Source organism: Rana temporaria, chromosome 8, assembly GCF_905171775.1.
Source record: "Rana temporaria chromosome 8, aRanTem1.1, whole genome shotgun sequence".
Classification (NCBI taxonomy): Eukaryota; Metazoa; Chordata; class Amphibia; order Anura; family Ranidae; genus Rana; species Rana temporaria.
Genome location: NC_053496.1, coordinates 43,284,271 through 43,292,244, shown reverse-complemented (window position 1 = coordinate 43,292,244; position 7,974 = coordinate 43,284,271). Strand labels below are relative to the sequence as shown.

At 43.1% G+C, this 7,974-nt stretch overlaps 1 long non-coding RNA gene across 1 annotated transcript; it reads right to left on the bottom strand.

Annotated features, from left to right (window-relative positions):
* Nucleotides 1-934: 934 nt before the first annotated feature.
* LOC120946859 lies at nucleotides 935-5,803 on the bottom strand. The gene is made up of 2 exons (XR_005750795.1): nucleotides 5,578-5,803; nucleotides 935-1,095 (listed from the first exon to the last, which is right to left on the bottom strand). It is a non-coding gene; the product is annotated as an uncharacterized LOC120946859 (long non-coding RNA).
* Nucleotides 5,804-7,974: the final 2,171 nt, after the last annotated feature.

Here is a 7,974-nt window from a genome sequence, read left to right as displayed (position 1 = left end):
GTATAATAGATTGGGGGAAAATAGAGTTGTAGCCATAGGTCAGTGTTAGGTTCGGTTCTGGTTCTGTTGCCTAGGCTGGACCTTGGACAGTTGGATATTTTAACCCCCACACCGGTCGGTCAATTTATAACACAGACACGATATATGCTGTATTAGAGATTGCAAATTGCTATATTTTTCGACAGAGCTTTTATACACACATACAGAGAGTTACAGAAATCTCCTCCTCCTGACATGTTTAGAAAAAGGGGAACAAGTTCACAAGTTTCAGTCTTACAGATTTCAGAGGATTTAAAGGAACAATTGTTAAACTTTAAAGACAGAAGAACACGTTACTTGCATACAGAATGCCTGCTCCGGAACTAGCCATCTAGCACATATTCTATTTATGAAAACCGCAAAACTTAAATGTTAGAATAAAAGCAAAAACAAAAAATACATATTGAAATGTCTCTACAGAGACCTATGTTATATAAAATGGAATCCTAGATCTAAAATGGAGTAGATAATGTCAGACATATAATATTCCATTATTTCACATTCCTTACATCCCTCCTCTGATCCCAAAGAATGTTTACTTTCCTGGGATCACTCACTATACCAAATTTGGTTCGCCATCTAAATGGTATGAATCTTTTCCTTACTATGACTAATTTTGGGTCTTGGCCTTTTCCTATCTTATGTATCAACCTGGGGTGAAGTAGCAAACCACAAAAGCGGTCACCACAAACAGTATAAGCAATAGTCCACAATATTTCCCTCCTTGTATCGTTCTATTATACACCTGATTGGCAGTTAAGTGCTGGTTTTCCCGGACCCTTGCTCTATGGAGGGAGCCATCAGGGTCTCTAGCTTTGCGTCCTCCTTGTTCTTGAGCCCTCGCTCCAAGAGGGGAGCCATCGGGGCTTCTAGCTTTGTGTCCTCCTTGTTCTTGAGCCCTCGCTCCAAGGGGGGAGCCATCGGGGCTTCTGGGGTCTTTATCTTCAAGGGACCTTTTCCACCGTATATGGACCTTGGTAAATGGGGCCTGTCTTTCTCCTCACGGCCAATTGCTTAACCAATACCTCATCTCAGGTATAAAGGGGTGAGTTGGATCTGTAGAAAGAGGAGAAAGGGTGACAGCAACTCCTTCTTGGGTATGTTGGATAGTACTTACCAGATGTTTCATCCAAGTCTCCTGTTGAGAAAACAAATCATTATCCTTTCCTACACTATTCTCAGCTGGAGGATGTCCCATGAGTATCTCAAAAGGGGAATACCCTCTAGAATTAGGAGTGACCTTTATCTGGTAAAGTACACCTGGAAGATAATGTTTCTATTCATTCGTTCCACAATTACCAAAAGATATTTTACATTTCCTTTCTGTTTTGGCATATGTGTAAAGTCTATTTGTAAGTCTGTAAGAGGTCCTAATGGAGGGGGCAAATCATTTGCAGGGATAGTATCCGCTGCTTGTTTGGTTACTTTGTCAGCAAGTGCATTGCCAAGTGCTTCCGTGGTCCTACTCGTAGTATGAGCTTTCACTTTAATCACTGCAATTGCTTTAGGCAGGTGTATGGCATCTAGTAATGTTTCAATAAGGGTTTGCAAACAGCTGACAGGCACGTATTAAAGCAGTAAGTTCAGCCTCTTGCGCAGATTTTGCGACTAAGGGTTTTGATTCATGAATAATGTCAGGAAGTTGGACAACTGCATAACCAGTACGGTAGGTTTTATCATCGGGACGTGTACAGCTACCGTCCACATATATGTCAATGCCCCCTTCTAGGGGTTTCTCCTTTAAATCAGCTCTTGGGGAGGTTGTTTGGGAAATTAGGTCTTCGCAATTATGCTCGGGCACTGGCTCTGATTCAGGCATTAGTTTTAATGAGGGAGTGCAGAAACCGTACTATAGGAGTAGTGGATGGACAAGTTTTCATCTCTAAATTTTGTGTGTTTAAGAGAATTATCTCGTACCCACTTAACCTTTGAGCTGTCATATGTTGCGTGTTCATGTTTTGCATCAGTTGTGTGACACTGTGAGTTGTGAAAAGGGTCATGGGTGATGCCAGAACAAGTTTCTCTGCCGCCTGTACTGCTAAGGCACAGGCGGCCAGTGCTTGAAGACAAGCGGGCATACCCTGAACCTGAACAGGCAGTTTTTTTTTTTTAAATATACGTTACAGGCCTTTGCTTACCACCATGCTCCTGAGTCAGAACAGCAGCCATGGTATTCCCCACAACGAGACAATACAGTGAAAAAGGCCTACCATGTTGTATCAGCCCCAAAGCGGGTGCATTACAAAGTGAACGCACCAGTGTGTCATAGGCAGTGACCATCTCATGGGTCCAGTTAATTTGTTTGGGGGCTGTGGCGAGTGTAGCCTTCCTAAGGACTGAGTCATGAAATGAACAGTCTGGAATCCATTGCCTACAGTACACTATTGAGCCTAGGAAAGACAGCAGTGAGCGCTTGTCGCTCGGTCTGCTCAGTGCCGATATGGCCTCTACTCTGGCAGGGGATACCAGCCTGGCACCTTCCGAGATGACCGCTCCCAAGTATTCCACCCGAGACGAGCACCACTGCACCTTCTTGAAAGATGCTAAGTGACCCTTGTCAGCGAGGTGGTCTAACAGATGCACAGAGTCATTACTACAGCCAGTTTCCGTCCCATTTCCTATTAGAAGATCGTCCACGTATTGGATCAGAACTGAACCATGTTCAGGAACCCAGTCAGTCAGGGATTGATTTAACACCATGCTGAAGGCGGCCGGACTATCCACAAAACCCTGCAGTAACCTGGTCCATGTCAGTCGGTCGCGTTTCCATGAAAAACTAAAGAGGGGCTGACTAGCAGCATCAACGGGCACACTAAAAAATACATTGGCAAGGTCTATCACCGTATACCATTTATGTTCTGGTGTCAGAGGAGCAAAGATGGTGCCAACATCTGCAATGAGGGGAGGTAGAGGTGTAATGCATTTGTTCAAGGGTCTTAAATCTTGTACCAAGCGCCATGTTCCGTTTGCCTTTCTTACGGGGTTAATGGGTGTGTTCCAAGGACTGATGACTGGAGTCAGTATGCCCTTTTGTAAAAATAATTCTATCTGTGGGTCTATACCATTCAACTTCTCCTCAGACAGGGGATATTGTTTCTGAAAAATGGGGAGACATCCCTGTCTGATTGTCGGCCGGTAGGGTGTGCAATTTAGGAAACCCACAGAATCTTTGGACTCTGCCCATATTTTATGCTGACCTACTGGTGGGGGTAGAGCCACAAAGAAAGATCTGATGTCCACCCGTTTCTGCACTGACACATCACAGTCTGGTGATTTAACTGACACGGTGCCATTGGGCTCAAAAATTATTTTGATCCGTAATTTGGACAGTAAGTCTCTACCAGCTAGAGAGACTGGGCAAGTAAGTAACAGAGCAAAACTGCATTTACATAGGAACTTGCCATCTTGGTTACAGATTTCTAAATCTGATGTTATGTCGTGTGATGTTGGTATCCCATTAATTCCCTGTGTCAACCGGAACGGAGGTGTCTTCCCCCTCTACAACAAGGTTTCAAGTAGGTAAAGCCTGCCAAATGCCAGAACAAGAGCAAAGAACTAAGGACGGGACTGAGATTGTGCCTGTTGGTTCCACTGTGGGTACTGGGCTATCTGTCTATTGTCATTCCAGTTAGGGTTTTGACCTCTATAAGCTCCCCTGTTTCCCTTTTTACCTCAATGACTTTGTCTCCCTTGTGGGCAGTTAGCCCTCCAGTGGCCAAAGCCACCACAATGGAAACATGCTTGATCATTTTGTGGGCCCTGGCGAGGGTATGGCACAGAGCGTGGAGGATACTGATTATCACTAGGATACTGATTCTGTTGTTGGTAGGGCATTTGTGCCGCCAACAGGGGTGTTTCCTCCAGCATGGGCTCTCCCGTTAAAGCTGGGAACAATCCTCCTTTTGCCTCAAAAAGACCTGTTAAAGTCTATGGGACTCGAACATTTGAAATCTAAAGTGCTAATATTTCCTCCTCATCCCTTCTAAGTTTTTTCCTAAGATTACTCATTTCCCGGGCTTGCTCATCAAGAGTTTGTTTATGCTCACTCATTTGTTCACGTTTTAATCTTATTTCTCTATGCTGTTCTTGGATGCGTCTCGATTCTTCTATCTCCTCTAAGTCCCTTTGCAACTCCCCAAGCTCTCTTAGTGTATCCGCTATTGTCTGGGCTTCTCTTATTTTCCTGTCTTCTTCAAATGCCCTCTTACCTGCCTCCTCTTTGGCTCTACCTTCCCATTGCCGTTTTTGCTGGTCAGTTGCAGAGCCATAGGCCATGATTGCAACTTGAGGATTTGAAAGAACGGGGTATAATTTTCTGCGAGGAGCTTCCTCTTTAACAAAAACATAGGATGGTGGAGTTGGCGCGGTTGGAACTGGGGGTGGGCGCCTGGTATAAGGTGGAGGAACCTCCCTAGGAAGGGCAGTACCTTGGTCCAACTCCGCATATTTCTTTTCATATTTTTCCACCAAAGGCCTCCACTTCTTACAACATTTTTTTTTTTTCATATACTCCGTATCCCAATCTCCTGGTGGATATATGTTCTTTCCTATTCCACACATCTTCTCTACCTCATACCCTATTCACAGGACCCACTGGACTGTATCCTGACATATGCAATTGATGGCTTCGTTTCATTATCAAATCCCAAAAAGGATCACAATATACAATTGGTATTTCATTCTTAACAAACTCTATAGGGGAGGGTTGCTTCAGCTCACCTTCTGAACACTCCTTCCCAAATTTATTACCCATGTCGGTACTCTGTATTTCAAGTCCTCCTTAAAATATTTGGGACACTGGTAAAGAAAAGGGACAGACAACTAAAGTTTGTCCTGTCCTTTGCACAATCTCCTTCACTTCGTCCGGGGACAGGCCTCCTCTAAGACCTTCCTGTGGGGTGAACGGTATCTGATTGTATATATATTTACTCGGTGCACTCTAGTGCAGGGGACTGTTTTTTTTTTTTTTGGGGATTAAACGGGTAAAATCTCCTGTTGCCTAGTTGGGTTGGACTTCTATGTCCTCCCGGCCATACAGAGATTAGGGATAACTTTGACCCGTCTGCCAAGAAAGTTAAACCTGTTTTGCACTCACTACAGGAGGTCTTTGGCACAGAGTATGACATGCAATCACTTGTCACAAAAACAACAACCATCAGTCTTATATTATACAATACATTGTGTTCTATATCAATCAAAAGGTTGTAACAGATTAAATCACATCAATTTCAGACAATACAAAACAAGAAATGAGCTCTTTTGTACTTGGGGCTCCACTCTGTCCGTCCTTCTTCAGGGAGCAATCTGCTGCTACCCTGAAATATTCTTTCAATAGATTATAGTCAGACACCCCGTCGGACTCATTATTTTATAGTCAGACACTCCGTCGGACTCTCCCTATCCTTTATAACCGCAACCTCTGCAATACGCACAACAGAATTTTAAAACTAAAAATTAAAATTATCCGAGGTTCTACTGAGCCAGGCAAAGAACACAAAAACACCCAAATGTAAAATTCGAGAATAAGTGTGGCCTTACCTGGTCAATCAGTACCCCACTTCTGGTACCAGTTCTGTTAGGTTCGGTTCTGGTTCTGTTGCCTAGGCTGGACCTTGGACAGTTGGATATTTTAACCCCCACACCGGTCGGTCAATTTATAACACAGACACGATATATGCTGTATTAGAGATTGCAAATTGCTATATTTTTCGACAGAGCTTTTATACACACATACAGAGAGTTACAGAAATCTCCTCCTCCTGACATGTTTAGAAAAAGGGGAATAAGTTCACAAGTTTCAGTCTTACAGATTTCAGAGGATTTTAAGGAACAATTGTTAAACTTTAAAGACAGAAGAACACGTTACTTGCATACAGAATGCCTGCTCCGGAACTAGCCATCTAGCACATATTCTATTTATGAAAACCGCAAAACTTAAATGTTAGAATAAAAGCAAAAACAAAAAATACATATTGAAATGTCTCTACAGAGACCTATGTTATATAAAATGGAATCCTAGATCTAAAATGGAGTAGATAATGTCAGACATATAATATTCCATTATTTCACATTCCTTACAGTCAGAATCATACTTATGCCTCCAATTCCACCCCTTCAATCCAGTCTATCATACCTATGCCTCCAATGCCACTGCAATTTCTATTTCACGTATTTATATTTGTTTTTTTTTTTTACGCTGTCCCTTTATTTTTTAATTTTTTTATCACTTTTATTCCTATTACAAAGAATGCAAACATCCCTTGTAATATAAATAAGGGATGACAGGTCCTCTTTATGGAAAGATATGGGGTCTTGCTCTACCATTGAAAACAAAAGATAAAAAAAAAAAAATGTGATCTTGCTTTAAAAAAAATAAAATGTTTAATTCTGTTCTAGATCGGAAGTCACTCAAGTCCTCCTAGATCATAGAGGTGATCAGAAATGATCTCAAAAGGTCTCTGTTTAACTCTATGGCCAGCGTGCAAACCATTGGGTCATTTCCTGGGCCCGCCTGTAAAAACAGTTAGCCAGATTCAGGTAGAGATACGACGGCGTATCAGTAGATACGCCGTCGTAACTCCGAATCTGCGCCGTCATATATTTAAGTGTATTCTCAAACTGAGATACGCTTAAATGTTGCTAAGATACGAGCGGCTTAAGTCTTCCTACGCCGTCGTATCTTAGCTGTCTATTTACGCTGGCCGCTAGGGGAGTGTACGCTGATTTACGCCTAGAATATGTAAATCAGCGAGATACGCCTATTCACGAACGTACGCATGGCCATCGCAGTAAAGATACGCCGTTTACGTAAGGCTTTTTCAGGCGTAAAGATAAACCACCAAAAAGATGGCGCAGCCAATGTTAAGTATCAGAACCGCGTCAAATTTTTCAATTTTTACGTCGTTTGCGTAAGTCGTCCGTGAATGGGGCTGGGCGTAATTTACATTCACGTCGAAACCAATGAGTCTTTGCGGTGTAATTTGGAGCATGAGCACTGGGATACGTCCACAGACGGCGCATGCGCCGTTCGTTCAAAACATCATTTATGTGGGGTCATGCTTTATTTACATAAAACACGTCCACCTCTTCACAATTTGAATTAGGCGCGCTTACGCCGGCACATTTACGCTACGCCGCCGTAACTTAGGACGCAAGTGCTTTGTGAATACAGCACTTGCCTCTATAACTAGCGGCGGTGTAACGTAAATTACGTACGCTACGCCCGCATAACTTTAAGCCGCCGTACGTGAATCTGGCTAAGTAAGTCTGACAAACACCAGCGAGCAGCGGGAGGGAGGGGACGACCCCTCCTGCTGCTTCTGAAAGCGATCCAGTGGCTAATTGGCCACTCAGGCCTCTTTCATTAAAAAGAGAATCGCCGGCTGAAAAAAAAAAAAGTACCAGGGTTATGTCTAATAGCTTTAGCCATAACCCCCAGTAAACCACTTGCAAGCCACAACATGTGTACATATTGCTGTCGGCAAGTGGGTATAACAGCGTGTGCATATTTTCCATGTGTGACAGCCGGGCGACTCCCTGGCCAAGGTATTCTGGTGGTGTCAGCAGGGGTGAAGCTCTGTCTAGGGTCCAGTGATGAACAGAGGACTCAAATATGCTAGAGGATCTTACAGGGGTAGGGTTACATGGGGATTGATTTCTGCACAGTCATGGTGATACAGAAAAGGGTGTTCTGCAAACTGTTGCGCAAGATTGGAATTGAATATTTTCCTTATATGTGTTTGTATGCTGTAGCATTGAAGCGTAACTAAAACCAAGCACAACAATGAAGTATTGTATATTATAGCTTACAGCCCTTAGATATAGTGGGTGACTTTGTCCCCCCCCCCTTTTTTTAAGCTAAGAACACTTTCAGCAAATACAGAAAATATCTGTTGATCTATTTAGATAGACATGACAGCCATTTTTGAACAATGT